Source organism: Gymnodraco acuticeps, unplaced genomic scaffold (assembly GCF_902827175.1).
Source record: "Gymnodraco acuticeps unplaced genomic scaffold, fGymAcu1.1, whole genome shotgun sequence".
NCBI lineage: Eukaryota > Metazoa > Chordata > Actinopteri > Perciformes > Bathydraconidae > Gymnodraco > Gymnodraco acuticeps.
Genome location: NW_022991252.1, coordinates 7,951 through 15,900, shown reverse-complemented (window position 1 = coordinate 15,900; position 7,950 = coordinate 7,951).

Here is a 7,950-nt window from a genome sequence, read left to right as displayed (position 1 = left end):
CTGGAGACTAAATTAATTCAGGTGACTCTGTATTTATTAGGAAAACAAAAATATAATACAAATGGTTTAAGGGGTAAATGTAACCATCTTGGACTTAATAGTCTAGCAAAATACTTTATCTGAATACATTTTTTCTTTTTTAAAAGCACTTTTTGAAATTATTTATTTGTTATTTCAGTGGAACAGTCCAGTTTTTGTTAACATCAATGCTTGCGCTATGACTGTCATTGATATGGCTGACATTGATATGTATCAACCTCCATCTACTCCATCCGAGTCTCCAGGGGAATCAACAACTTGGCGTTCATTCGGTTCAATACAGCCATTCGGGACGCTCTACAACCGATATTTGCAGTAAAAAGCAAAGAAAACGCAGACAGCATGCGAGATCAAAGAATTAGACAACAAAGGCTATACATTGTGTTACTAAGATACTTTTAGACACACTTTGGCGTATGCAACACTTGTCCAGTTAAACAAGGTTTTTTCTTTTCTGATAACCTTACATATTTTAGTTATTTTCTGCTACCAAGATACTTTAAGATACACCTTGATGTACACAACACTTAACAAAAGGGTATACTATGAGGGTAAAATATTCATTAATTTGTAATGAATTGAGTTTCCTTTCTTTTGATTTTCAACATACTATTTGTACACAATGACTTTTCCATATTTCTGACAAACTATACTTTTTTACTTTTTCCATAAAATCTTGACAAACTATTACTTATTCTTAAATGTTGACCTATTGCTGCTTGGTTGGAGATGATTGATGAAAAAGCTACAACGCTTAAAGAACTTATTTTTTAAACACTCAATTCTATAAATGACTCCCCCCATTCAACGCAATAAACCCCCCACCCTCCACTCAGCAAATCATCTAAAACGAAGGACCCCACTAAGACGACCGCTGTAAACTAGACATGGAGCTGAGAAAAACCAAGACTCCCCCCGCGAGTTGCAGCCAGGAACAGACGCCTGTAGGACTACCACCATCATCACCACCAGTTTGGACACCCGAATCTTGCAATACTACTGCTGCTGATGTTGCTCCTTGGGCCAAAACGTCTCTGTTTATGGACACAGTGAAATCGGTGTTGGTTGATATTGTGGAGAGGGTGATACATCGGTACAGAGAAGAAATATGCAATGGATGCCGAGTCAGTCACCCCGGCCAGAGGCAACACGATTTCCTGAATGACATGTCCGATTTTTACTTCAGAAACAATTACAACGCGTTAATGAAAAGACTCTGGCTCACCGACTTCATTACTGCGATCGACCAGACTCTTATTGATAAAGACATTTTCACGGATGATTGGAGGATCCAAGGCGCTTCGGAGGCTTTTCTTCACAATCTCAAAAACTGCAGACGCCTCAAGGAGAGACTTGAAAAGATCCATGCAGAGTTGGATGGAGAAGAAGAAGACTAATAACCAGCAGTTGACTGAAGCCAGGGACTTGTTCGATACATTGACTTTTTTCTTTAAAGTAAAATAAAAATGGGAAACTACTATGCAAAACGCTCTGTATATATTGATCAGAATGTAGTCAATACCCTTTTAATAAGTGTAGTGATGAGGACGATTGAAAACAGAACGAGTAGTGACCCCTGTGTAAAAAGAATGGCTGAAGTTTGTAAACTGGAAGACATTTTGGATATCGTTCGTTCTGGCAGTACTATTCCGGGTCATTGGGAAACGATTGTAAACAAAACATTTAAAGTGGTCCTGGAATCTTCATTTTCCGAAACATTCTGTAACATTATCTCAGAAATGAAACAAACGTGTATCATGTGCTCTCAGTGTATGCTCTGTTTGTAGATGTAATGCATCTATGTGTAGAAAGCAGCATACACATGAATATTCTGACTGAAGTGAAAAAACTCCATCACGATATCTCCAGTAATATGGGGAATTCTAAGCTGGAGACGGTCCTGCGGATGTTACAATCAGTATAACTATTTGATTTTTGTGTGAAAAAATAAAAAAGTGTTTTTTACATTTAAAAACTGTTGTCTTCATTATAGCCAGGGGGGCGTGTCTGATACATGTGTATTACAGTCCTTATTTTTTGTGTTTTTCAGTGTTTTTCTGTGTGTCTGTACACACAAAGCACAAATCATTTAAAACAAACCCTGAATCAAATTTAGAGAGGACCATTAAGAGTCAGAATCTTAACTAAATCTACTAATACAAAGTACTTCATTATCTACTTTTCAGCTTTTATACAAAAAAGTGTATCTTGCAGTAACTTTCTCAGAGAATTTAAGCATAAATCTGTCAAATGTTCAAAACAGCCTTGCTTCACTGAAATAGCCTCAAAATCACAAACTGCCATTAAGAGTCAGATGCTTTTACAAAATCTAATAAAACAGAGTATTTTCTACAGATGACTCCTCCCACTCAACGCAATAAGTCCCATCCCACTCAGCAAATCATATAAAACTAAGGACCCCCACTAAGACGACCGTTGAAAAGTAGCCATGAATCTGAGAAAACCCAAGTCTGATGTAGCCTCCCCTTATTATCACCAGGATAACGGATATGGGCTTAATGACTGGATGTTACAAAGTAGGGGAGAGGATGTTCCCGAAGAAGAGCTCTCCTCTATATCATATACATGTAAGGTCTTTAGGACAAAAGAGGACCACGATAACATGACATATGAAGAATATCTTTCTTTAAAAGATGGTATTATAGATAACCTTTATAGAAACAGTATATCTCATACCACTCGCCAAGATCGCAAACGACAATTAGCAGAAAAGAAAATAAAAAGTAAAGAAAAACGAAGAGAAATGAAAAGGAGAAGAAAAATGAAAAGCAAACGCAGAATGCGAATGAAAAGAAAAGGGGCCATAGGACGGAAAACCAAAAAGACAAAACGAAGGAATATATACACCGCAAAAAACAAAAAAAAGAGGAATAAAAGTAGCCCCCGACTTGTTTTATTTTTTTAAAGTAGCCCTCACCCTAAAAAAGGTTGGTGACCCCTGCTCTAGATGAATGTGTTGACGCAAACTGCTTGGCTGTGTTCTCAGAGGAATTGTCATGCTAACTGTATTGACACAATTGAGATGAGTGATTTGATGTCAAAATCTCAACTGCAGCCATTTATTAGGCCAAGTGCTGCTAAACGAAAAAGATCATCTTTGATTTAAAACCTTGAAATACAGCACCCCCATGTGGCTGTTAGACAGTGGTGAAAATAACAATGGTAACTATATTCAGCATTATTCATAATTATTGAATAGAAAATACTGACATTTTCAATTATTTCACAACTAGTTTTATTAACCAGACTCTTCTTGAATATCCAGTTTTCCATATGTTCATGGTTCCTTTAGATCAGGGGTTCCCAACCCGCGGTCCGCGGACCGGTACCGGGCCGCGGAGGGGTTGCTGCAGGGCCGCGAAATAGCTGTGAGTTTATCGTAATATTTGCAGAATTATAAATATATAAAAATATTTTATCATAATATTTTTTTTAAAAAGTGTTTAATATTCGCACCTATACCAGTCATATTATTTCATCCAGTAGCCTGGTTAAACTTTCACCAGATAACCGTTGAAAATGGCTTTTATGATGTTCCGAGGGATTCGGCGGCTCACCCCTAGTTTCCACTGGGTCCGTCTGCGGCGCGTTACGGCTGCGCCGCGGTTTTGGTCCGGCCTCCTCCGGCGTCATACCCTACCAGGCGCGTTTCACAAGCGTTTCAGAAGCATTACGGAAGCGGAGCGTCGTGCATGCCGGCTTGCAGTTCTTGTTGATTTGGGCATATTTCCTGGACATTTGTACTTCTACAAGAAAGTAAATAGGCTACGTGGTTAAATGTTTTATTTTTGTGTCTGTTTAAATCGTGTTTATTGTTGTTATTTCCTATTTTGTTGTGTTGTAGACTACAGACATAATTAATAATAATTGTAATAGTCCAGTTAAAAACAACATGAATCAAAGATGGGTTGCTGTATTTTAGTGGTAAAAAAAATGCATTAATCATCATAATTATTCTATATAATTTACACACAGTGCCTGTAAACCGAAGGAGAACGCTGGTGTTGTCCTTGTAAAAAAGATTTGTTGTGTCATAAAATCAAGTGTTTTTCCACTTCCAATATAAAAACTTCGTCGTCCATTGTGCGTGTCGTTGTGGAGACGATGTAGTGATGTGAAGGGGGGTCTGCAAATTAGTTTATTTGGGGGGTGGGCCGGATGCTGTCACCGTTCCACTTCCTGCCCGACATTACCTTACGGCTGCGTCGCGTCGAAAAATAGACTTCAATCCTATTTCGAGCGGAGCCCAGCGGCGAGACGCTTCTGGGACGCTTCTGAGCCGTAACGCGGCGCGTCTGGTGGAATAGCACCCATTGACTAGAGTGGAAATTACGGGTCAGCCTGGTCTCAGCCTCTTGTGCGCACGAGAAAGTTACCGGTGCGCCAAGTAGGAAGAGTGTGTGCACCATGAACAGTAATTTATACACATCTGGCTAACTCCATAGGTAGCCTATATGCGGGTGTTCCCAAAATAAATTAGTTTAATGCTAAATGCTGTCGGACGTGCACCGGAACGAACGTCACTACACACACACACACACACACACACACACACACACACACACACACACACACACACACACACACACACACACACACACACACACACACACACACACACACACACACACACACACACACACACACACACACACACACACACACCCTTCATAATGTGCCTTCTCCTCGTTTTCCCATCACTGGATTATCCGTAAATCATACAAACAAAACCAAAACGTTGATTTATCTGTTTTCCCGTTTTGGTTTAAAAACTGAATAATGTCGGTTTTTTGGTTTTCCGAAAACACCGGTTCTTTTTTAAACGACGTTGTTAATATGTTTTGGATTGTTCTAGTATTTGTTCAGGCTGTTACATACAATTAGCCTCTGTTGCTACCTGCTGGTGAGTAAATATTAAAATCAGTTCAAATTGACAACCGGTCCGCGATTTTTTTTGAATGTATCTGCCGGCACAATAAAGGTTGGGAACCCCTGCTTTAGATAACTGCTTTTTAGTCTGTTGGCAACATGACATGTTTTTGTTTTATGACGTGAGTTTATTTCTGGCTATTAATCACACCTACTAATTGACCTATCAGGAGCTTTAGAGTCTTTGTAGTTGTACCCCCAGGCTTGGATCAAGCTGGATCAGCAAGGTCTGACTTCTACTAACTTCTGGTGAACCTGGTTTAATGAACCTGCTGTTTTAAGGTACAATTTACTCCATTTGCTTAAGTGATCCAGATTCTAGTGTCTGTAATGAGGCGTGGCTCTAACTGAGTGTGAGTGAGAGGCAGTTGTGCAGTCTTACCTAAAAGCAGGAGAGGACGACGTGCAGTTGTTTTAGGTTCTCCCAATCCGAATGGGTGGGATGGTTTTATTTTGAGAAATGGTTCACAAATAGGAAGAGGAGCGCACAGGAGACAACCGTTTAATTGCAGACTGTTATGTTGATGTGGGGAAATGGCAGTGCATACATTATTTGAGATATATTTCAAACTCGGACTTCATTTTAAGGACATGTCGGCCAGGGGTGTAGACTAAATGTTTATTTTATAGCTTTTCTTTTTAATGACTGATTTTAAATGCCATTTTCTTAATGTCTTTCATTTTTTTGTAAAGCACTTTGAATTGCCTTGTGTTGAAAAGTGCTATATAAATAAACTTGCCTTGCCTTTGTTTAAGCACCGGATTGGAAAAACAGGAGAGTAAACCAGTCTGCCTTGATCTATAAATTCATGTCCGGGACTCTCACGGTATCTGCTGCCCGCAGCTGTTTGAAGGAAACCCTCCTTCACTTCATGAAATGGCTGCAGGCAGTATCAGGAGGCAGCGGGACGTGTAACTCCGCCTCTGAGAAGTGCAGCACCAGCGCGCCGAGAGCTGTGCCTTTTTACGCACTGCCTTCGCTGTGTTTACCTTCATCAGAACAGCGAGTGACTGCAGGCTACTACGTGTTAACAACACACAGCTCTACACACATCGAACTGCCCGATTACTCCCCCTTTTATTAGTTTTATGAAGGAGATGTCCAGTTACCAAGGCGCATGATGTGTGTGTGTGTGTGTGTGCTCTGCTCAGCTCAGCTCTGTGTTTGTGTCCGACACCGGCATTTGTTTTCAAATGACCATGAACAGTAATTTATACACATCTGGCTAACTTCATAGGTAGCCTATATGCGGGTGTTCCCAAAATAAATTAGTTTAATGCTAAATGCTGTCGGACGTGCACCGGAACGAACGTCACTATCATAATATCTTCTGAAAATAAATGCCAGTGTCACACACACACACACACACACACACACACACACACACACACACACACACACACACACACACACACACACACACACACACACACACACACACACACACACACACACACACACACACACACACACACACACACACACACACACACACACACACACACACACACACACACACCCTTCATAATGTGCCTTCTCCTCGTTTTCCCATCACTGGATTATCCGTAAATCATACAAACAAAACCAAAACGTTGATTTATCTGTTTTCCCGTTTTGGTTTAAAAACTGAATAATGTCGGTTTTTTTGGTTTTCCGAAAACACCGGTTTCTTTTTTAAACGACGTTGTTAATATGTTTTGGATTGTTCTAGTATTTGTTCAGGCTGTTACATACAATTAGCCTCTGTTGCTACCTGCTGGTGAGTAAATATTAAAATCAGTTCAAATTGACAACCGGTCCGCGATTTTTTTTGAATGTATCTGCCGGCACAATAAAGGTTGGGAACCCCTGCTTTAGATAACTGCTTTTTAGTCTGTTGGCAACATGACATGTTTATGTTTTATGACGTGAGTTTATTTCTGGCTATTAATCACACCTACTAATTGACCTATCAGGAGCTTTAGAGTCTTTGTAGTTGTACCCCCAGGCTTGGATCAAGCTGGATCAGCAAGGCCTGACTTCTACTAACTTCTGGTGAACCTGGTTTAATGAACCAGCTGTTTTAAGGTACAATTTACTCCATTTGCTTAAGTGATCCAGATTCTAGTGTCTGTCATGAGGCGTGGCTCTAACTGAGTGTGAGTGAGAGGCAGTTGTGCAGTCTTACTGTCACGATCTGTCTTTATGGTGTTTTGTCTTGTCTTGTTTCATGTTTTATGTTGAAAGGTCTTCACTTCCTGTCTTGCCTGTTTCTGTCTGCGTTGTGTCTTGTTTAATGAAGAGTAGTAGGCTGCTCTCGCTTTACGCAGTGCTTTCTTATATTAATTGAGAGTAATATGCCAAATTAAACGAGATTCTTCAAGTTTAGTGGAACACCATATCCTTTCAAGTTGTCTCGACTTTTGCTTTATTTTTGCGGGTTTCGGCATTATGCCATGTAGCTAATCTATGTTGTTTTATTTTCTTCTTTTTCAAAGGAGCAACAGAGTCTAATTGTATTCGCAGCGCATCTGTAGCACTATCAACAACATGATCAACTTGGGGTGGTGTACATTTTGTATAAGTTTCCTCCCTTACATGCAGACATGCTATCGAGTTAAGTATTGGTGGAATCTCTTCCTTAAATGTGGCTATAGCACTAACAGATAGGTTTCTGCTGCAGGAGCTTTTGACTAATGCTTTGTAGTCTCGTAACAGTACTTCAAAAGTTACTAAGAAATGGTCGGATGAAGCAGGATTATGCGGTTCGACTAATAGTTTCTCAATTACAATACCATAAGTCAGAACAAGGTCGAGAGTGTGATTATAGCAGTGGGTTGGTTTATTTACACTCTGACAGAAACCAACAGAATCTAATATAGAGTTAAATGCAACAGTAAGGCTATTTTTATCATTGTCAACATGAATATTAAAGTCACCTACGATAATTACTTTATCTGTTTTAAGAACCAAAGTTGATA